General features: G+C 36.8%; 1 long non-coding RNA gene across 1 annotated transcript in view; it reads right to left on the bottom strand.

Annotated features, from left to right (window-relative positions):
* The window catches only part of LOC148675437 (uncharacterized), a 46,847-nt gene that overhangs the window by 7,635 nt on the left and 14,445 nt on the right, over positions 1-24,767 (bottom strand). Inside the window, exon 3 of the long non-coding RNA XR_015935598.1 lies at positions 5,701-5,804. This is a non-coding gene — a long non-coding RNA (uncharacterized LOC148675437). The remainder of the gene's footprint in view (positions 1-5,700; positions 5,805-24,767) is intronic.

Below are 24,767 nucleotides of genomic sequence, written 5' to 3'. Positions count from 1 at the left end.
TCCATAGAAACTGTACACAAATGGCTTCATGAGGCTTATATGATGTCCAGAAGGGTTTTGAACTGGATATCTTTGATGTCTTAAAATATCCCGGCGTGTTAGAGGTAGGGAAAAAATCTGTCAACAATCTGGCTAACTTTTCATAAAGACATAAAAATGTTTACAAGAAAGAATGTTTACAGCCCATCTAGCTCGATTGATTATGAGCTCATATTTGATCTCATGCAGTCATGTCTTGAAAGAAGCAATGGTATCGGCTTTGACATCATGGCTGGTTAGGTTAAATACTAAATTATTTGACTCAGTTTTTATCCATAAAAATTTCCATTAGTAACCTTTCATACTAATAGGCATATTACTGAAGCAATCTGAGTTACAGTACAACAGCAGAACACCACCTACAGTACAGTAGCTTTCGAATGTATAACCTCCCAGGTATGCTCGTAAATCCTAACCACTTTGGAGGAGGTTTTGTGTTTAAACATTGAAGAATATGTTTTGTTATGGATATGGCCTCTATTCAAGTTAAAGAGAATAATGAACATTCCTAAATCTAATTATGTAAAACTTATTGCTGCGTTTTTACAAATAACTGCACACAACCATGAAAAGCTGTGCATTGGGTTTTTGTGAAAATTATTGAAAATAAAAATGCATTTTAAATTTGTCATTTGGTTATTGCTTCGTTACCACTGTGTGACTGAGTAAGAAAGAAAACTGATTTCTTATGGCACTCAACATTTCCTGACAACTGGAGGTGTACAATTGAGGAATACATATTTACAATTGTATGTTACTTTAACAAATTTATTGTTTTCTATTAATAACAAGTTGTTGCAAAGACCTGATTTTGATTGGTCTGATTTATACTTGTTTTGTAAGTTGAATCCCTCCTATTTTTGTAACATTATCTTTGATAACTGTATTAAAACAAAACTCTACATGACTTTCTTCAGGATAAAACCATATTAACACAATCTGCCAGCCATTGAAATAGAATGAAAATCATGTTTATAGAAAATCAAGACCCTAAAAAAGCTGAAAATTATGCATTTATGTGTGTTATTGTTACATTTATTGCATTATATTTATTTAAATATGAGCAATTCTGACTTTACAATGCTTTTTTTAGATATTTCGAGACATTATCAGATTTTTCACACTGTTCAGTTTGTTTTGTAATGCTGTAAATGACAGCAGCAACTTCCATGCCCTCATGGTGAGTGAGTTCCTATTGTATTTTTTCAACAGATAACCTGTGTTGTGCCACCTTAGGCACATTGTCATTTTTGTTTAGCTCCTAATCCTTGACATTTTCAAGATTATACAAGGCATAACAATATACCTGTCAGCACTGTGTTTGTGCTTAAGCTGAAAAGAACAAGTATAGTCAGACATTCTTGAATTCAATTTGACTTCCACTTTTTGTGTAGAATTGCCTCCTGTGTTCTTTAAAGTGGTAAATATTTGACGAGCAAAGATATCTAATGGTCAGTTTCTGGCTAGTGTACACAAATGAAAAATGTCCCCAATTAAAACCTTATCACTAGACAGTATCACAAGATAATGGCCTGCCTGATCTTGAGCCCTTTCAGTGCTAAAGGCTCATGACCACTGTGGTTATGCAAGTTTAATTGGGGTAATATAGTATTGATTTTTCTGTGGTGTTTTTACAGCCTTTTCGCTTCAGGCATGCAACTGGCTAAACATTCAGTAAAACAAGTCATGGTTTACTGCATACTGTGTCATTTGTAATGACCTAATTACCTGGATGATAAACAACTGCTTCTGGTCATTTGTTACACTGTTCATAACCTGAGCAGATGCCATATGGATTTTAATACCAATTCCTTCTTCTGAACAATACCTTCTCAGTGACACCGAAATTTGGTTTTCATCAGCACTGGAATAATTAAAACAAATTAGATCAAGCAAAATGCTAAGGCCATTGAGGTTTTATTTAAAATCTCACTGCTAGTTCATTCAGTCTCCTCCTGCAGCAGTTACCTGTCCTGTGATTATTGTGTTGCCTGAAGCATCTTGACAGAAAAAAAAAACCTTTTGGGATTCATTTGATCCTATGGAAGCTTTAAGGAGATTGAAAACAAATCTTCAGATTTGTGTTTACTTCATATTTCCTTTTCCATCCATCCGTTTTCTAAGTGCTTTATCCAATGTAAGGTTGCGAGGGGGCAAAAGAATATCCCATTTCTTAGTAAGAAATGGGCACAAGGCAGGATATACCCTCGACAGGACACCAGTCCATCACAAGGCACAGACAGACACAGACATGCACATCAAACACCAGGGCCAAATTTCCCAGAAGCCAATTAACCTTCCGCTATGTCTTTGGGCTGTGGAGGAAACTGGAGCACCCAGAGAACACCCACGAGAACATGGGGAGAATGTACAGATAGCACTACAGGTCCAAAACTGACCCTATGCCCTCAGCTCTGCAAGGCAACAATGTTAACTGCTGTGCCACAGTGCCACCCTATAGCCTTTTAAATAAAAAAGGAGGACAAAAGCACTTGAATAAGTTTTGTTTTCTGGTTGTTGTTTTTTTCTGTTGTGAGTTTTTTAAAAGCAGAATTAGCTTGTTTACCAAAGGGTGACCCTGTTCATAAAGCAGCTCTATTTTGAACAGAAATGCTGCAGTGTGACAAATAAAACTTTAATACCCCTTTCTGTGGAAAGAAAGTCATCTATCTAGTTAGATGTGCAGCTAAACTGCACGTTCTAGGTCAGTCTGCGGTTGACTAGGTAAGTCCTACTTGGTTCAAGGATAGGAGTATTTCAAGGAAATGTTTCAGAACATTTAAATGTTGGATTTAAATCCATTTGTGTACATGTACAGAATATGTACAGAATAAACATGTATTTAATTTATGCTTCTAATAAAAAAAACGATTCCAGAAAGTAATTGACCTTCACAATTAAATTAGGAGTGCACACTACACCTATTCATCAAATCCAGTGAACATGCTTAGGATCTATTTATAGTTGTGAACAGTGTATGATTTTAATTTTTATGGAACAAATGATATTTTACAGAGCAAAAATATGGTCTGGTAAACAGAGACTGAAGAAGGTGGAAAAAGCTATGGTTTGCTGAGAATTAAAACAACAATATTTGGGGTATATAGGCATTTTGTTGAAACAAGAGAGGCAAATCTCATAAATGTAAGATTGAGACTTGGGTGGTTCAGAAATAAGAATGAAGAAAACAAAATACTGGGGGGAAAGCCACATTTAAGCCACAGTCCAAAGGATTTTGTATGATCTTTTTACTTATATACTGTATGCACTTGGCAAAAATGACAAATAAGACATTTTGTGCCTTCTCCCGTGCCTTCTTAAATAATGCCTGAATGTACGGCAACATGTGATGTGTATATAAATATATGTTTGTGGTAGCTTAATTAATTTTATCCTGTGATATTAAATCATGCACGTGAATAATATCTTTTACAATATGTGAATTTTTTATGTTTTTTTATGGTAATGGAGCAATATATCCTGTCTCTAAGTATTTTCATCATGTTCTTTCTCTTTAAGATTATCACGGAGAATTGGTGGTGTAGAACTATTCTGTCTCTCAGAGAACACGATAACCAAGTTTTCCACTCTTGCTGCAGACTGTCCTGTGGGGGTCTTTCTCAAAGCTGAAAAATCAGGTCAGAACACGTAGAGAAAAACTTTACATGTGTTTAGCACAGGAATAGGCATGATAAAAAATTAAGATCCTGTACATTTTCCATTCAGTACAGATCTTTTATATAGAGAACTTGTGATACAAAATATTTTATTCACTGGATTCCTTAAAGACATAAATGTATTTTAGTAATGTTAGAATATAAGTGATGAATGTACAGATCTTTGAAATCTGAAATAAACACAAACTTTCGAAAGTGCCTATTTCCAAGCAACATTGTTCTTTTGTAGTTTGATTTAGTATAGATTTAGATTACATACCAGATTGAGTCAAATACAAGCTAATTAAAGGTATTGATGCTTAATGTATAATATTTCTAGTTGAATCCTTTTAGCCATTAATCAATCATGTAAGTAGCCATGAGATCATTGTCTAACGTTTGATTAAAGGCATGCATTCTCAAGAGTCATCAGAATCATTTTACTGGGGCAGACTTTAATTAATAGAAAAAAAATCATTCGTTTTTTAGAATAATAACACTTTGGTTTTTCAAAAGTTGCCATATCTCTTAATTATCTAACTGCACAATTTAAATAATGATTTTGCCTCAACTAAAGGTGGAGAGAAAAATACAAATACACTTGGAAATTAATCAAGTAAAATGCATCCTGAGTACAGCTAAGCAAAGCTTAAAAGAACAATAACATAATCTGTTTTATTGTAGATTAAGAAAAAGATAATCACATCTCAATTTGCCATTTTTAGTTGTGAAAGATATCCCAGTGTTAGACTTTGGTATTCACCTTCTAATAAATTCAGTGTCTATCCATATAAACCATTCTCAAGAACTCTGTAATATTAATTCAATTCACACAACTTTTATGAAACATAACCGGTTAAGATTTATTCCACACTCAAAGGTAAATAACAGAGACACAATTTCAGCTGTGGAGTCTTATTCCGGTATGAGGGAGAGAGGGACACTGGCAGATAATAAAGCATTTTAGAACAAAAGACATGGTAGTTAAGGCGTAGGAAGCAGGAGAGAAAGGGTATCAACATTCAGGGAGAACAAGAGAAGAGGTGTATAGCCAAAACCCACAAATGAAAAGAGAGGATTTAAGAGACGAGTCTGTCTTTGAGGCAAGGGGGAAGGTGTGATCCTAGTTTCAGGATAATTTTGGTTTTGGATTTCTTTTTGCAATAGGAGTTCCAAAACCTGTCAGAGGACACAGATGGAAAGATCACTGTGATCATGGCCATTAGAGGTGAAATGGGAAACTATGGATCTGGAGAGATTTTTTGATCCTCGCAGCCCTGACATTTTCCCTGAAATGGTCTCGCAGTCTCCTTCCTGACTCACCAGTCTAAATAGTCGGGCGTTTTCTGCAAGAGATGCAGTAAATAGAGGTTGCTAAAAATACATACAGTAATGTCATCTGGATAATCCGGAATTGTCCAGGGGGACCTTGAATGTGCATGGTAATGGATATACTGTATACAGTATTTACAGGTGATGCAGCGAGCCGTGTTGCAGGGGAAAGTGCCTGGTGTAGATGAATGCTGTGGGCAGTTAAGGGAGCTCTGAACAAAAAGGTTTTGCAGATTTGGTGTTTGGTGATATGAGATGATGGGGCAGTCAGGAAAGCGGGTACCAGTTGAAGGGTCATCCTGTAAGATTGGAAAGCTGTCATTAATGGTCCTCGGAATAGAAAGGGTGATAGGGTGGTAGGGAAGCACTAATAGAAGGTGGTTAGGAGTCCAGAAGTTCCTAATTGGGTTGATGATCAAGGGCTATTTTTGTCTCAGGAGAGTGCCATGTCAATAATATGGACAGAGTATTTTCTATTTGGTTATTGTCAGAGCCCGAGGAACTGTGAAAAAAGAAAAGACGCTTTAGTGTGTGTGAGGTGGAAGAAACTGTACAAGAGATAGCTATGTGAATCAGTGGGCTTGTAATAAATGTAAGTAGGGAATAGAAGTAGACAGTGGTGGATGGTTAAAGGAGAGGTCCAACAACAGAAGAGTTGTGAAAGATATATTACCTGTATACTTCAGGGATAGGTGGAAGTTGGTGAAATGATGCTGGAAATGCTCTAGTTGGTTGTTAGAGCATGTAGTGGTACCGACACAGTCATCAATGTATTGCCTAAAATGGAATAGAGAAAGCAAAGAAGCATTCTTCTACCCAGCCAACAAAAATATTTGCATAGCTGGATCCGATCCTGGTGCCCTTGGCAACTCCACTGACATGCTGATAAAAAAGGTTGTTGAAGCACAAGACATTCAGTGTGAGGAACAGTTCTGCAAGACATACAAGAGTGTGGGTAGGTGGATCAAGCACTGTGCGCTTGTCCAGCATGTGCTTGAGGGCTGTAAGACCATAATTGTGGGGAAAGAAAGTGTATAAGGATGATGTCCATGGTAAAAATGAAACATTCTGGGACCTGAAAATCAAAATTGTCAAAAGGTTGAAGAGCATGGTTTACTGTAGTGTCTTTAATATGTGAAGGAAGCCCTTCAACCAGTGGTCTTATAAGGCTGTCAAGAAAGGCTGAGGTGTGAGTGACGGGACAGGTGCATGCTGAGACGAGGGGCCATCCAGGACTGTCTGGTTTGTGGTATATTATGATACATTGGGATCTCAAGAACCATACATCACTTAGCGATATCTCAACATAAGAAAAGTTAAGGGCAAAAACAATTGATAACATCAGTCATAGGTTTATAATCAAGCTGTCTTTGTCCACAGAACATGTCCTGATAATCCATCCCATGCATTAATAATTCATTGTGTACAGAAAATTACCTGGTTGTTCTACTGGGCACAGTGAGATAAACTGTAGTTTTCCTGCTCTGCAATTATTTTCTGTTGGGGACATTAAAGAGCTTGATTTTCTGAAAATCACCTCACAGTCTTACTATCCTTAAAGATAAAATCGTACTTTACTACACTATACAGTATATGTTCTCAGGAAACATTTTGTATACAAACTGTATCAACTTTTAATAATCAATTTAGCAGCTTAATTAATAACACATGTACTGCGGCTCACAAAATTACTCAGACCCTTCCTAGTGTGTCCCTTTTTGTGAAATTATGCACTTACATTTTTTTAATCTCAATGTTTTATTCTAAACCTGAGTGCACAAACTACAGAATTTATAGGATTTCACGAGGAATGACAACGCCCAAGATCAAAGCGTAATGAACTGCTGTGGAGCGGATATTTGGCTTAACCCGCTTGGCTGAGGGCCGACCTCCTGGCCACAGGACGAGGAGGCCAGGACCCCCCAGTAAGGTAACCAAGGGGCAGCTGCAGAGGTGGAGTTGGGGTGGAGGTGGGATGCAAAAGTCGCACGCGAGCGAGAGAGAGATCGCATTCGGTATTTATAGTGTTCGGCGGAGGAAGGACGAAGGGAGTGATTGCTAATTACTGACGTCTGGGAATGATTGAGCGTGGTTGTTGTCATCCCTCCTGAACTTTCATTTCAAATTATAGTAAATTATAGAAAATGTCAACAAAACTGTTGATAGCAGAATTATTCTGTTCCATGTATTTTGTGAAAACACCTTTGGCAGCAATAACAGCTTGATACAATTTTGCAATTTTTTGGTTGAATATTGTCTCTTAATTTTGGCAAATGTGCTCAAGCTCTCTCACATTTCTTGGGGTCACATACTGTATGAATAGTAGTTTTCAAGTCATTCAACAGATGTTGAAGATACAAGTAAGGACCTGACTGAGCCACTCAACACTTTCTTAATCATAAGCCACTCCAGTGTAGCATTGGTCTTGACCTTTTGACAATTGGCCTGCTGAAAGGTGAGCTTTTATCCCAGTCAAAAAAATCCAAATTGGTCTTGTCTGACCATGTGTTATTTTTTTTCTTCAGTTCAATTCAAGCCCACATTGAGAAATAAGAATATTGTTAAACCATGGACATTTTCTTCACTCTCAGCCATCAAATTCTGTAGTTCTTACAGGGTAGCTGTTGACCATCCCTTACCAGTTTCCTCCTTGTCTGACTGCTGTTTGGAGGAACAGCCTCCATATTATTGCACCTTACACTTCCTAATGATCTACAGTACTTCACGGTGATTCTGAAATGTTTTATACCCTTTTCCTGACCCGTGCTGTTCTACAACATTATCCTTGAATTGTTTTGAAAGGTCTTTAACCTTCATGGTTGAATCTTTGCTTAAAATTCACTACCTTAACGAGGGACCTTACAGAGATATGTGTATTAATTCAGAAATAATGTGAATATAGTATTATTGACACAGACAGAGGCCACTCCACTACTTATATGGCATTATTGAGATAATTTTGAGTACTTAAATTGATTTAGGTTTGTTCCAGAAAAGGATTTGAATACTTATACAAAAATAACTTCTCCATTGTTTCATATGAACTGGCTATATATGTCTTCCTTTTTTGCTGAAAATGTGTGGGATAGTTTGTATATACAGTATAGCAAACAGTGATTGCTACTTCAGAGTGTCAAAATGACTGCACTTTTTAAAAGCAACTATATATGAAAAGTGTGCAAGGATTTGAATACCTTTGGATGGCACTGTAGTTTCCAATTTCTTCTAATGAAACATTTAAAGATTTACTGTCAGTGCTTAAAGCCTCAATAGCAGATTATGCATCAATTTCAGATTATTAAGATTCAGTCTTACAATATGATCTATCAGTATAAATGACTACTTGAGCCTGCAGAGGGTAGAAATGTAATTATAATGCATTTTTTCAACAAGCAGTAAAACATTGATAATGAGGAAAGTGCCAATAACCTTGTGTTGAGTTAGGATACATTTCCAGAAAATAATTATCTTACAGTATGAATTTTTGCATTACTTTTACTAAATGGTGGATTACCACATATAGTTCATCCAAATAAATAAAATAAAGATTCTTTGAGTGTTTACAAATGCATGTCACTGTATTTCAAAGTAAAGCTAAAACCCAAAGTTATTCAGAAAATTTCCAAAGCTTTTCCAACCCACTGCACTCGGTAACAATTATTTTTCTTATAGACCTAATTAACATTCTGAAACCACATTGATTGCAAGTATCGCAATTAGAGATGTATAATGAAATTCTGTCTCTCTGTAAATTGTTGTTTGCCTTTAGAACTTAAACCTGGAAGGTGTTCTTCACAGGGTTTCTATTAAAGTCCCCAAGTATCCACGTTAAATTTATCATGGAACTACTGACATTTTTCCTATTTATAATTTCTTAAAGTAGGCAAGGTCGCTAAGTTATGTACAAGATATTGAGTTTTTATTTTGTCAGAATAGGAAACAGCATTATGAAGTTTTACATCCCCTTTCCTGGAAATCCACAAAAAGGTGAGAGTTTACTTTCAATAAATTTGTCAAGATCTAATGCAGTTTTCACTATGGGCACTGAATATCATCAATATGATGTCCTTTTCACAGCCCACAGCTGTACACCTCCGAATCATTGAGCTGAGGTTACAGGCAACATAAAAGCTTTCAGAATTACAGTTATTGTGCTGTAGGATGTGAAAATCAATTGAAGGCATGTCTCAGGATACCAATATAAATCACTTTTTATTTTTAATACGTCTCTGTCTAGATCTTCTTACAGTTTATTGATACTTAATACAATAGCAATTACGTTTGTCCTACTTCTCACCCGGCTTTTTAAATTTCTAGTGGGGAAGATTTTACTTTACATATTTAAACATATTTTTTCAATATTGTTTTCCATATGAAAGTTATCAAACGAATTGCATGTGTAGGAGCTTAACAGCACATATCAACCTCCAGCTACTTTCTCATTAAACTCTGATTAATCAAAGACAAAAAAAACTTATTTCTTAGAGTGGAATCCAGCTGTGCTTTAGGGAATGTATTTTACTGTTTCTGAGAAAAAAAGGATATCCACTATAAACAAGAAAAATTGACTCTACTTAATTGACCATTTACTCATACTGTATATACTGTATATTGTACTTTATGTTTGTGTAATAACATGCACCTAACACTGTATTGTGTAAATTTCTCTGTATCTTATGTTTAGCCAGATGTTAAGTCTGAGATGTTTTTGTATACAAACTGTATACTTAAGATGTTTTTTAAAGTTTGTTTTTATATGGTTTGAAAAAAAACGACAGCATATTATTAAAACATGACATGATGTACATGTGTCATATATGACGACACAGGAACAGAAAAGAATAGAGGACAGCGTACTCAGATAAAAGAGGAGAGAGTTGTTAGAAAATAGAAATGGAAAAGGAAAATTCTTTATTTTTAAATCTACATTTTCCCCAAAAAAGGATGCTTTATCTTCACCACAATCTCCTTTACCCAACACTTGTGTGGTGGTGGAGCAACATGTTTTAACTTCTTAAAAACTTCTTAAAAACTGCCACAGCATCCAATTAAGACTGTTTTTATAGAATGAATGCTGAAAGATATTCAGTATCGTCCTATTTAAGCATGTTTGTTTGTAGAAAAATAAAGCATACATCTTTTAGACACCGAATACATGTTTTAGATATCACATTGATTATTCATGATTGCGATACACTCAAACAGCTTTGAATGTTGAATATACTTAGCAAGAGAGTTGATTGGGATCATACAATAAGGTAATTTAACCAGTTCAATGTGAAATGGTGAAAATTGAGAAAGAAAGGAACCGTACATAACATCAGTATGTTTGGGGTCACAAATGAATGCCTGGCAACTTGTTTCTAATTCACTTTTGGCAGGCTTATCCTAGAGTGACAAGATTTCAGCAAGACAAAACATGTTCTCTCACTGCTCATGTAACAACAGTTTATTTGCAAGATGAGAATGTAACAGTTATACAGTACCACGGATGCCCAGCTAACTAGACTTAAACCACACTGAACATTTTCAGGATAAGAAACAATGATGCATGCTATCATCTAGGGCTCAGAGACCAGTGACAAATCTCATACTTTTTCCAGGCTCTGGAACACATCACAGATATACGGCATGTTTTGTTCAAAAAGTTGACATGCTGCTGGTCTTTGGCTTTTAGTCTCAACCCCCTGTTTATTTGCCAATGAAAAATGCCAAGCGATAACCAATATCAATATGCACCTGTTGCTTGCTGGGATTAAATCCAGTTCCCCCACGACCCTGTACTGGACAAAGCAATGAAATAATGGAGGGATGGATGGATGTTTTTGATGGCCCATTATACCTGAAGGGGAACAATGAGGAAGTGTGGAGATGATCTTTCACTTTTACCCATATACAGTACATCAAACTTGCAATATTTGGACAAAGAAATAACAGAATACAAAACAAAGTTGCAGAGGAATAGTTAGAAGATATTTATTTAAAAAGGGATAGGTTGTTAAAAAAATTAAAAAACACTGAATTTGACTATTCACTCTTTGCTTGACATTTTGACAACTAAACATCCAGTTGGTTGGTGTTAATGAATATAGCACTTTTGGTTATAGACTTCTTGTCAGACCAGGTTAAAAGTTATCTTGTTTGTGTTAAGGTGGGGAGTTTCCAAATAAATCAGTGTGAATTCTTAAAGCATGTAATCTTTTTACAAAGAGAAGGCTTGGAATAAGAGAGTTGCTGTTTGTCTTTAGAAAACAAAACAAAATTCCTTCTTGAAATTCCACAATTATCGTAAAGATTGCTGTCACCCGCAATTTGGAATTTGTCTTCCACAGTTTCACCTACTGAGCCTTTCATTTCCCCCTGCTTATTGTCTTCCGTTTCTTTTGTCTTCCCAGGTTCTCTCTTTTTCCTTATATTTCTGCTCTCTACCTCATTCAAACCCACACTTAAAAGATGCTTCACAGACGAGATGTCTTTGTTTTTACTTTTCAGGGTGGAATTAACCTCACTTTTTACTTTGTAGCTTACACACTGATGCAGCTTCCCACTCAAAACTCCATCATTACTTAAGTTGTAAACCAGAGAAATCGAGGCTTTCAAGAAGAGATTTGAGTCAGGCTATGCCTTAATGGTACAAACTGGTGATAAAAATGTAATTGCAGCCAAATGCATACTTGCATACTAGCAATATCTAAATGAGATCTCAGATATTGTATTCCCTCAACAGATAGTCAAAGAAGAGAATTGACGCTACAAAACAACATCTTTAGAAGACAGTATCCGTACCAAATACAAAATACTGAAATATGGCATCATGTTAAGGAAATGGAGGACAAGCATAATTTCACAAAAATATAAATACCAAGCAGGATAATCAGTAATTAAAATTAAAAGTTATAACCCCCAATTGCTAAATATACTGGGTGGTATAGTTAGAGGCACCTGAGTTCTTTGCTTTTTGGCACAGGTTGGGTAAAAGACTTAAAAATGATAGGCAAAGTAAGACAAACAAATAATAAACAAATAATTTATCTTCCTTTTTACTGACCCAAAAGGAGTCCTCAAGGTTGACCGCTCCATCCTGAGCATGCTTGCACATGACATCAGTCTGCACTGGGTAATTCACAGCCTTCCCGATATCTGGTGCCTGCACCTCAGTCACAGCCCAGGCTGCTTTGGTGACAGGTTTCCTCTCCACTTAATCTTCCCTCCAGTGGCGTCCAACTTGTGCAGTGTCAGCCCACAAGTCTTTCTCCCTCCCAAGCTTCCATCTACCTAGGTAACTGGTATTTCTTTTTTGGAGAATTCCACTTAGAATCTATCCTTATTCATTTAGGTCTAGCACAATTCCTTAAGTGATAAAATTCCTTAAGTTCCTATCCTACTTCCACATCAGCTTACTTCACCTTAGGCTACCTTTCTGGGTCTTCCACTGCACGCCACAGAGATCCAGGCTCCAGCTAGGGTTTTGTGGCTGTACTGCCATCTGTTCATTGACTTGTGTTCCATGCCCTGTATCAGACATGCTTGTGTTTCACTTCATTTTCAATCAAACAAAGTTCACACCTGCATCATATGCTCTTCTCATTCATTCCATGCTATGGCATATTCAATTGGACCCTGTAAAACTTTGTTTCAGAACAATCTTTCAATAGTTCTGTGTTTTTGGGCATCCTTTTGGACTTTGTGACAGCTATGGCCTTCAGCCAGGCTGAGGAAAATATATACCTTTATATTAATTGGCTCTTTTCATCATAGAGTTTGACCAAACTGTATTCTTGCAATTCTACTCTCGCATGTATACATATTCTACAACTGTCCACACCTCTGCATATATCTTTTCTAATATTCCTTACAACAACTCAGGAAACAGGGAGCCGTGTTAGATGAGACGGCAAAGGGTCTAGCTCCTGATTGGAAGGTCCTTGGCTCAATCCCAGGTACGGGCAATTGATTTATCTTGCTCTCATTCCTTCCAGATGGCTCCCAGGTCCACTCAGCCTGCTTTCCAAGTGAGTACGTGGGGTTAATCCTTGCGGGGATAATAGGCTGGCTGGAGTGTAATGCTGACCACATCACCTCCACCTCCAGTGTCTCATGGTCAAAGAAAAATGGTGGCCCTTGCCCCCCATTCCCCATGGGCCTTTATGGCCTGAAAAGTGACTTAACTACCTCAGGAAACAGACATCTAGAGGCAAGAATAAGATAGAAATTCAGTGTCTTTCTACAATGTGGAAATCACAAACTAAAAAAAGTTTTTTTCTTCATTTTGCAGATTATCAGGGTTTTGGAGTAAATGTATCAAGAAATGTCTCTGACAGGACAGCATATGAAGCCCATCTCTGTTCAATCTTTTTAACAACAAACCACCATATTTATCATAGTCGTTACCTGTCTTCGACAACTTTAGATCCCCCCAAAATACACTTATCTGGCTTAAAGATTTGGTTTTTGCAACAGAGCGAGGATTATTTTGCTTTTTAATAGCAATAATATAATAGCCAATCAGAATCAAGTGTTAATACAGGAAATGTTTTGGCATCTTTTTTGGTGTATCAATTACCAGATGTACATTATCTGGGCATCTTTTTGTCTTGGTTATATTTAGTCACCTGAAGAACTGGAATTAATGGAATTGATCAGGTGAGATCATGTGGCAGATCATTCCTATAAATAACTCTAAATCATGCAGCCGGCAGAGAAATCCTTCTCCGTTGGGCCCCTGAGCAAGGCCCTTACAAATTTCTAATGCAAGAAATTGTATATAGCCAATAAAGTGATCTTATAGCAGGAGCCAGATCCCTCTTTTAAATAAATTAGTTTATTATTGATTAAAATTGTTAGAGAATTACCACACATCCCTCCTGTGGAATTCCAGACTATGACATATTGGCACAGTATACAACAGTATACCACAATCCATACAGGCCATATTGGCTGCAGATATTAGCCCAGTACCTTATTAATTGATTTTACTTTGGTATTTCCATTTTTTTTACAACTTCTTCTATGTGATATAGTTTTGTCAAGTAAACATAAAACTAGGGCCCCCACTTGGGACCATCTTCATTGAATGTACCGTATATAGTTTGTTTTCTTCCTGAAGTGCAGCACCCACATGGGTGACATGTGGCAGACATTATGTGCCAGCAGCCCCACTACACACCAGATTGTTGGGAAGTGAGAGACCTCTACACCAGCTGAAAGAAAGGGGAATTTTAGAAGGGCCAGATTGCATGAACCCAAAGAGAAATTCAGCCAGGACACCAGAGTTAGCACTTCTGCTCTTTTAAAAACACTCATGGGCTCTTTAGTGGCAAAATAGTCAGGATCTCACTTTAATGCTTAATGTTGAGGTTGACACCTTCTACAACATATTGTGCACTGTTACCATGCTGGGGCTTTAGTTTTAGAAATTCTGGTCCAGATGGATGAGTGCCTCCTACTAGTCCACCAACATCATTTATAGACTGACCAAGCATTGCCCTAGGAGACACTAATTAAGGGAATATACAAGTATTGAACCCTTTCTCCTGGTATTTCTTTACTACCTGTAAACATTGTTTACACAAAATGCAACATAATCATTGAAAAAATACAGATTTTAAAAAGTCTATTCTTTTTGTTTATTTTTCAGTGTTGTAAATGTGATATTATGTATGTTCTTCAAACTCACTTAAACACTATATTTTATATTCATCAAAACTATGACTCAACCAATAATAAACTACAGTACTGGGTTTCTAATCTGTAACTTGAGTAGAGTAATTCACACTCTTATTTCCCCCAATCAAACGTAAACGTGATATGAATGACAATAACTCTGAAGTTTGCCACCTTAATTTGTTGTCTTTTTTTTCATTTGGTCAGACTTTCTCTATTTACCACACTTAGTATCAATAATTAAGCATTTTTTTCCCCACATTTTATTTATCGATCAAGAAAAAAATTAAACTATCCTGTGAGGCGCTGTGACAAGGCCTTTTTTGTGATATCTGAAACCATTTTGAAAACTAATAATGTTTCAAACACCTAGTGCAAGATCAAATCAAAGGTTTTTACAGCACAAATACTCATACAAAAGTTTTCATTGTACCATAAAAACAAAATGGAGATAACTGTTTGAAGTGCTCTTTGAAGATAAAGTAAGATAAGGCATTTAAGTATATTTTTCATGCTTTCCCTACATTTGTCTATGAAATTTTTAAGTGATTCAATCAAAGAGAAGTGTGAAATATAAATAACATCATCCGTACAATGAATGTTTAAAAGTTCACAAACTGATACAGTACATGAATATTTGTACAGTTGCAGTAAGGTATTATTTTTTTAGTTGTCTGTATTGAGTTGTCTGTATCCATGTGACAGTATATTAATATAATTATTAGCAATTGCAACCATGAATATTCTAGAATATTCTAGTTTATGAATGCAATAACATGAGTAAAATAATAAAAAAGTAGGTAGAACTAAAATATTATTGAACACATAGCAATAACCCTTTGCTTACAGACCATTTTTCTGTAATCCAATATTATAATACTTTTTTGCATATTTTATATTGAAAGAGACTCTGATCTGACTCAATGTAGAAGGCTGGAGGTCAAAATTAATTAATACGGATAGGACTTTAATCCTAATACACATACAGGTCAATCAGAAAAAAAGCTTAATGCTATAGTTTATACAACTCAATGTCCACACGTATCAAATGACCTTTTCTGCAAGCTTGGAAAATAAACGCTTTATAACCACATAACTGTAATTCCAACCCATTATTATAGATCCTCCCTGTAGCAACAAACAAAGAGTTGAATAAAGAATCATACGCCGTTCCTTTCCTGGTGTTGTGCTCGTGCCCACCTGCGTCGCAAGAGGAGAAAACCCAGGAAATTATAATGGAATTAAACCCTTTATTGAACAACACACCACACACACAGGATAGGTATACATGTCTCCTTAGAAGGTAAGGAAAGACAGCAAATCACACAGAAAGAAGAATACAAACAGTGAAACGGGCAGGCACAACAGAGTAACATACACCTCACAAAGCCATCTACAGTATGCAATATGCAGTATAAGACAGTGTAAATGGTGAGTACAATTACATTCAGTCTTAAACTCAAGTTTCCCATCACTCCACCAATGCTCCAGTCCTTGAGAAGACTACTGCATCACAGCGCTGTCGTGAGCGGCTGTACACAAAGCACAATTGCGGGTTTGGTTGGAAAGAATCCAAGAGCAAGGACCCGGAGAGTGGTGGAGATGCTAAAAGAGACCCAACCCAGCGGAGCTTAGATAGTCCTGGCTGGACAGCAGGGGAAAAACAAAAAGCATAGGGCGCAACAGTCCAAGGAGAGGCCGACTCACTGCACCTTGGGCAGAGAATGAAGGCTTGCCACCCTTAAGCGAATCCATCCACCAAAGTCTCCAGTCAAGGAGCTTGGGCCACCAGGGTGTTGATCTCATTTGTCAGAGAGGGTTCCTTCACTTGGGATTCTGGGGAAATGAAAGCATCAACAACCTGGCAGACAGCCCGCTTTCCAGTAGTTACCCAGGGTGCAGGCAGGAGAACTAGCAGACTGAAGCACAGGAAAGGGGAAATAAAAGGGAAGAGCCACTCAGGTCCAAAACCGTGCCCTGACTAGAGAGCGGATTCATTACAGAACTCAATGGCCAGGCAGAAAAAACTCCTCTTGGGAACTCCAAACTCTTTACAGTGGAAACCGAAATCCCTGGCACCTGCTGAACTGGGCTGATGGAAACATCTGCTAAGGAAGGGTCCTCATTAAAAAGTCCGTCCTCTGGTCCTCTCTCTACTCCCAGAAGCCCCCAGAGAACACAGTCTTGGTCAGAGCTCCCAGACAGAGTCTGGGGAAAAGTATCCCTAAACAAGGAAGAATCCGATGGGGCCCTCAGAGGTGGCTCGGTAGAGAAAGGAAACAAAAAAATAAGATAATTATATGCTCAAGCCTATCAGCAAGGGAAAGAAAGGGCTAAGGTGCAACAGACCAAGGAGAAGCTGGCTAACCACACCTCAGTAGGAAGAAAAAGGGAGGCTCAGTGCCAGCCCTAAGGCAGGGCTCCTGGAGAAGGAGTCCCCAAGGATCCGGTGGACAGCCCGCTGGGACTTCCAAGGGTGCGGGCAGGCAGTGTAGCGGACTGATGAGCACAAGAGAAAATTAAAAGAAAGTGAGTCGCTTAGATAGCCCAGGGAAAAGACTGCAGCGAAGGGGAAACTCAAAGTGGTCTGGTTCGCCATGTCACACTGCGTACACACCTTTGCAATATCCTTTCACTGGTCTGACCTTACAGTTCAGGGAGGAATGTCGTGCTTCTTATTTATGGTGGCTCTGTGGCTAAGGATCTGCGCCTGTGGCTGGAAGGTTGCTGGTTCGTATCCCGCGGCCGGCAGAGGAATCCTACTCCACTGGGCCCCTGAGCAAGGCCCTTCACCCCAACTGCTCCAGGGGCGCTGTATAAATGGCTGACCCTGCACTCTGACCCCAAGCTTCTCTCCCTGTATGTGTGTCCAATGGAGAGCAAGGTGGGGTATGCAAAAAGACAAATTCCTAATACAAGAAATTGTATATGGCCAATAAAGTGATCTTATATTTCACAGCTCATTGTGACAGACCAAATAGGTCAACAAAGGCAAATTTGTGCTTTCTGCAGGTGTTCGCTGATGTATGACATACAAAATTACCTCTGACTGCCTACTTATTCTTGAATTTGTTAGCTCATATTTGAAGATTGGAGTGCCATCCTGCTCACCCCTTTGGCCACTGCAGTGGTTTCATTTCTATGCTGTTTTCTGCCTGCCTGGGCATTATTCTGTTTCTCTGTATTTTTCTGTCGGACTGGAAATCCCAGCTATTTGCAAAATTGTTTTCTTTCATCTTCAATGGGTCCTGTCCGCTCTGCTTCCAGACTTCCTTCCTTAGTGTGCAAGGGAGCTGCTGCCTGGCACGAGGTGCATGAGAGAGCTTAACAGGTGGTCTGAGCTTCCCCTGTGTCCTTCATTCATTAATAGAGTACAGAATGGTTCCACACAGTGATGAAGCCAATTCCGAGATGGGGATTATTAGGAGGTCATGATTGGTAAAGGCCAATGGGAAGGCCAGGATCCTGGGGTTACACTCCTCCCCTTTTCGAGAAACACCCAGGGATTGTTTATGATCAAGTTACGACTTTGGTTTTACATCTCACCCAAAGGACGATGCCTTTTTCCATTATAGTGTCCCTGTCACTATACTGAGACTTTAGGACCCACACAGACCACAGGGTGAGCGCCCCCTAGTGGCCCCACTTACACCTCTTCCAGCAGCAGCCTTAGTTTTTCCCAGGAGGTCACACCTGCTGAGCTTCAGTGTGTTGCCAGTTGTGAGCTACAGGGTGATATGGTTGCTTTAAAGTTGATAATGAAAATGAAAGCATTACTATTGCTCATCTTCCCTTTGAAGACATTTTTTTTTGTCTAGCCTAAGGTTTGTTAGGAGATATTGTAACTAACATATTGTCAATTCTTAGCAGTAGAAATCTAAAAATGAAGTCTTAATCTTACAGATTAAGAAAAACATATTTTACAAACATGTCCATTTGATTTAAGAGATTTATTCCACATCATGTAGGATATATTTGTTATAATCCTGTAATAAGTAATTTCACATTCTAAAAATGTTGTCTGGACCTTCTTGTAAACATTAAATTACATATTCTGTATTCTGACACTACCTTTCCTTACAATTACCTTCATATTTTCCTTCTTAAACTGAAAAATTGTCTATTTTTCATATCATGCAAAGTTCTTGTCATTTCTGTGGTTTGAATGACAAATATGAAGAAAACCTGTCCTCTTTTTCCCATAGAATAGAAGACATGTTTTTCTTTCAAAGTGGAATGAAATTCAGCTGTGAATGTGTATTATATGCATTTATAGTAAAATTGTGCTCAAAATCTACAATATACAGTATCCATGAAATGAAAATAAAAGCTCCATTATGTTGCAAAAACAGGAATTAATCATTGTATAATAAATGAAGCTCCATGCTTGGAATTTATCTGGTAAATGCTTCTGTGGATGACCTAGTAAAACATTACCATATAGCTATCACTAGGAATTAATGTGTGAGAATTTCATCGACTCAAATGCAAAATGATTTGATTAGGTGATCTATGCTGTATGTGAAGGGAATGCTGAGGTGAAATGCCTCTACGCTTGATTCTCCTTCAGCTACACTGTATGCAAGTTAGAAACCTGTTAAGGTCATCTCAGGGCTTAGCTGAAATCAACCTTGTAAACAATAGTCAATACTCAATGAATAGGCTTAAAATGCCTTTAAGAACTGTCATCTAAACTGTATGAAGATAGAAATGACAATGAGATTCATTAATGCCCTATCTTTAGTGTGAGATACAATAAGTGTAGGATATTATGTTATATTGTGATGATAAAATAATGAAGAAATACATACAGTACTGTAAGGAACATCATTTCAAATGTATTATTAACTGAAAATATGCTTTTTACTTCTCTATGTACATGAAATGCATGTTAAAGGCACAGACTAACAACCGTTCCAGTACCAATAATGTTCTAATATAACCTTATTATTCTTCTGAGACACCTTCAAATCAAACATCAATATCAACTTCTGTACATAATTGAACAACAATTACACATCTAACTCATTACTAATTGACTATTGTAATTCCCTGATGGCACATCTGAGTTCTTTTTCCGATGTATTTGTTACTGTTGCTTTTAGCCTATGATATGTTTGTATAAAGGAAATTTGGTACTTTTCAGGATATTGTCATTTTAAAACTGGAAATACTGCATTTAGTAGTGATTTAATTGTAGGTGAATATGTAATTCTTCAGTTTTGTTAATTCTAACTTTTACTCATTTTTCTGTCCTAAATTTATTGATGTGTCCATTTTCATCATTAAAGGTTCTATAAAGTATCTTCTAAAAAATTTACTAAATGTGCCTAGTTTAAAATACTGTACTACCCCAAATTTAATAATTTCAAAAATATAAACAGATAACTTTTTTATTATTAAAGGAGAAATTCACACTTTGTTAGAGCCCATTAGATTGTCAAAGCTATTCAATAAAATACAGATGATTGATTCTTTTTATGACGTGATCAATAAATTATTGATCTAAATAAGGTTAGATGACAAATCTTGAAGGATTAATCAATAGCAGTACATTAAAGGCCAGATCACTAACCACTTTTTCTCTGCTACATATATTAATAGTTTTGCTGACTTTTGAATATAAAAAAATACAAATTAAAATAAAAAACAGTTCCCATTATCTTCTTGTTCCTTCATTAAGGACAAAAGGCCAAAAAGTCAAAAATTCCTGATGAATTATAACCAGTTCCCTTTATCTAAAAAGGCACTTTGAAGTAAAGAAATGTATGTAATTGAATAATGTGGCCATATTCTAGACGCATAGATACTCAGTGACTACCCTTTAGGCAATTTCTATGAAATTGACATTTAATGAGAATCTTACTGGCAATGACAGATATGCACTTCAACTTTGCCTGACTCTTTTAACTCAGGTGGAGTTACAGATGAATACATTTGTTATCAAATTGACTTCTTCCAAAAATCTAGTAAGACTAACTGAGTCCAATTTGAAATTTTTACAGTCTTCAGTCTGTTTTTCAACTAATAATGATGTAGACCTTCTCATCTTACATGTGGTGGTTCATGAACTTCAGAAATAAGAGCTTTAACATTTTTCTCAGATGTAAATATTTCCAAACATACGTTATAAAGTGGCATTACAATTACTTTTGAAAATACAAACAAGCAAAACCCCCAAACTAAAGATGGGAGGCTATATATAATGCCTGTCATGGATCTCCCGCAATATTTGTTTTCTGAACCCCTATTATTTATTGTCAGAAAATGAATTAGACCCTTGTGAAAGCAACAGTAAATGTACTTTATAAGAGTGGCAACTTAAAATGTTACATTTGTCTGTTAAAGTCATCTGGTGATTTGTTGTGCCTTTTGAAATCGAAGTCTTTTTATCTGAGAAACTATTAAAAAAAACCTTACTGTAAATTAAATATAAATAATTATGCAAGATGAATGGGTATGTACAGTAGGTTTATCAGCTAAATATGAAGTTTTCACCGGAGAAAAACTGAAATTGTATATCAAATATTGATACTTGCTAAAGTATTGATACTTGCTATTTGTTAAATGTCAATATTTAAGGTTACTATTTGGTTCACTGCACATTTTTATTTTTTTACAGAAAACCATATGTTAAATAATGAAGGATCAAATCTATAATTATAATATTACGTACAGTACTAAAGTATTAAACTGGACAATGATCTGCTGTTGTTAACTGCACAATAACTTCCTTCAGATGTAAAAGCATTGTCATCCCTTGAACCAATATCACTGAAACAGGCATGAAACCTATCCAAATCCTGTTTGCTGTTTAAAAAATAAAAACTATTAAGTAATTTGCCCAGAGGCTAGTGATGTAAAACTTAAACTTTTGTGTTTTCTTCATGAATCAGTGTTTCAGTAGGATTCAAAACTGTATGTAAAGTGCAATGTCATAAAAGTGAAACAAGCAAAACAAAGTGAAATGAGGGCCACATGTAAAGAATGTAAAGGAACAACTAAAGGTTTATTCCATGCTGAAAAGAAAAGAAACACAACTGAAATGTCTTTTTCTGGAATAAACCTTTACTTGTTCCTTTGCAGCCTACGCATGCTGACGCAGACATCTACGTCATGTTAAGAATTTAGAATGGTAAGGGCAACAGCAAGAAGAAGGAAACAGAAGAAATCAGATGCTGTAGTAGGCAGTTATAGCAGTTTTCAGAGCATGTATGTGATTAAAAAGGTGCTTAGTGTCCATTCAACTAAAACAGCTTAATTTAGATTTGGGGACATACTTGAAGTATACTCTTCACTAGCACAACCATTCATAGAATACTATTACCCCTGCGATAAGAGAAATATCGTTGGGGAAAGAGTACAGTGAAGGGCGAAATGATTAATTCTAATTCTAAAAGCCATGTCATGAGGATAGGCTGAAAAGAATTACTTGTAAGTAGCTTAGAAACAAGAGTCCTAAGTGACCTAATGAAGGTATTTAAGACTGTAAAAGGGAGGGAATTTAAAGAGAGGTTAACACCTACAATACATAATATTTTGAAGATCACATGGAGGAGAACTAGGGTTTGTTAAGTAATGGATTCACATTGGGCTATTATAAAAATGAAAAAGAAGACATTCTTTAGACAGCTGCTCCTTGTATTTATGTTCCTGTGTTCTTAAAAAATAGTTTGTAGTTTTAAGATGGTAAAATATAAATGCTGTTTAATTTGTCTATCTATGTATATAAACTTTGGATTTCTTTGGACAACAATTTATCAGATTAATCTTCCCTTTGCTTAGGTCAGGAAGGGGTATATCAACACAAGTTAGAGTATTCCAAAACAATAACTTTATGTTTCTTACAAAAATAAACAATGTAATATGAATAAACAATCTTCTGTCAAACACCTTAAAGCATTAAGCATTAAGCTTTAAGCATTAAGCATTAAGCACCTTAAACCTTAAAGCATTGCATATCACAAAAAAATAATAAAAATTGGGGATATACACTGAGTACTTCTACTGTATTGAAATAATATTGAAGCAAAAGAAAAATAGGTATATTGTGAGAATAACTAATTAAAGCATTAATTGTTTATGTGTAAAAAGTGAGATGCTACCTAATACCATATTATGATCACATGCAACAGTGTCATTGGTTTTTGGCTAACCCATTAGAAAGAGCCACACTGCCTGGAGTACATAGTTAAGACAGTGACTTTTCATCATGGATGGAATATTAAACTTGGGTTGGACACTATGGCTTCTGAAGAGAAAATCGTACTCATCAAGAGCAAAACAAATGTTTAGCTAATGGATCTTTGGACAAGATTGTAGCTGTGTCTGGACCATATTCCCCAGAATCCTTTGGGGAATGAGCTTCTTCTGTCCTCAGTCTCCTGACCAGTTGTGAGAAGACAATTGGTCAGGTGTATTTAAAAAGCAGGAAGCAGAGGGTTTCTTGGTCAATCAGTGATATTCGCCATTTGAAGGATAAAAAGGCCCACCCTCTGTGTGCTCAATTCACCAGTGGAAGGACTGACACAGTGGGCACGAGGAATGTGTGAGTTTTGTCAAATTGAACTTATGAGTTTTTGAGAGTTGTTTTTGAAGAGTCTCTGTGGAGACTGAGTTTTGAAGAGTAGTTTTCAAGCCAGTAAGCAGTATACTGTATGTGACTAGATGTGATAATTAGGGAATTGAAGAAGTCAGACAGGAGTTCAAAAGAGAGTTTAGCTTTTGTTTGTTTTATTGTTTTGATTGTGATAGCTGTTGCCCCCCTGCACTTTAAATAAAGAGCACAGTTTTTGAACCTATTGATTGTGTTTGTGGCTGTTGTTCTGGACCTGCCTTTTTTAAAGATCCAGTATTGTCATGCCCAGTAGTTCCCTTACACTTTTAAAAAGACATTGTATTCTCGTTTTATAAACTCAGTACAGGAAATTAAAGTTATCCTGACCTTGACATCGACTATCTAGTAGGCCTTTTTTTTTACTGAATGCTCTATCCCTCCAACTCAAACCTAGAGAAATTTGACTATGACCTTTTGTAAACCTCAGCAAGTTTGGTGGGGGAAATTACAAAAACCTCACAAAGTAGCAATCTACTACCCCTCAAAGTAGCTGGCTCTGTTTTGCTTGAGGAATCTCCTGCTCTTTATAATGATAACCTAACGCAAGGTACTGATAGTCTTGCTGTTTTGAAATTCTGCTTGTTTCTTTGACTCATGCCTCCACATCATAATGCATTCAATGAAGGGCTGCAGGATGAAGATTTGAGCTACAGTGGAGGAAGACAGGCTGACTGTTGATATATAGCCTGTCCTATAGAGACGCCCTTAAGGCATCCAGATACCCCATCTGTTCCAGCCTTATTGAGAGAGGTCGCGATAATCATTCAGTCCCCTCTACCCGATCAATTAATTGAATCAGTTAATAACTCTGTTTTCCCTAATTCTACTGAAAAAATGTGACACATTCATGCAATTCTTTCACATCAAGATACATACTGTAATATTCATAACCAGTTACAGACTTCACCTCCTGCACACATGACAACTAGATGTTTCCTCCTATTGCATTTCAGTTCTCTCACTACCTTCTCTGCTCTTTGTAGATTTGTTACTAACTTCATAATGAGTTCCTGAAATCTACTCTTGTTCCTGTAGGCTGTTGCTTTCACATATGTGTTAAAGAAAACCTAGCCATAATCCCCTAGTAATTACCAACTTGTGTCCTTTTTCCAACTTGCCTTAGTTCACAGAAAGTTTTGAATGAGTGGTGGCAGTTCAATTACAATCTCATTTTGCATCTATGGAGCTCTTCAAACCTTTTCAGTAAGGGTTTTGACAGAGACACAGTACTGAAACAACCCTTTAGGTTAAAGCAGTTAATGATTTTCTTATGGCGTCTGACACTAGGTCACTTAATATTTCCCTCCTTCTCGATTTAAGTGCAGTTCTTGATACTATCAATCTTGGCATCCTGCTGAATCACATGGGGAATTGTCTTGGATCACAAGTGCTTACCTAAGATAATTTGGCTCTTATTTGGCTACCAAGAACCAAGATGCAAATCTATCCTGTTTTAATTC

The sequence above is a fragment of the Lepisosteus platostomus genome, chromosome 3, assembly GCF_059453375.1.
Source record: "Lepisosteus platostomus isolate fLepPlt1 chromosome 3, fLepPlt1.hap1, whole genome shotgun sequence".
NCBI lineage: Eukaryota > Metazoa > Chordata > Actinopteri > Semionotiformes > Lepisosteidae > Lepisosteus > Lepisosteus platostomus.
Note: the sequence above shows the minus strand (reverse complement) of the source record. Positions and strands in the feature narration are given on the sequence as shown.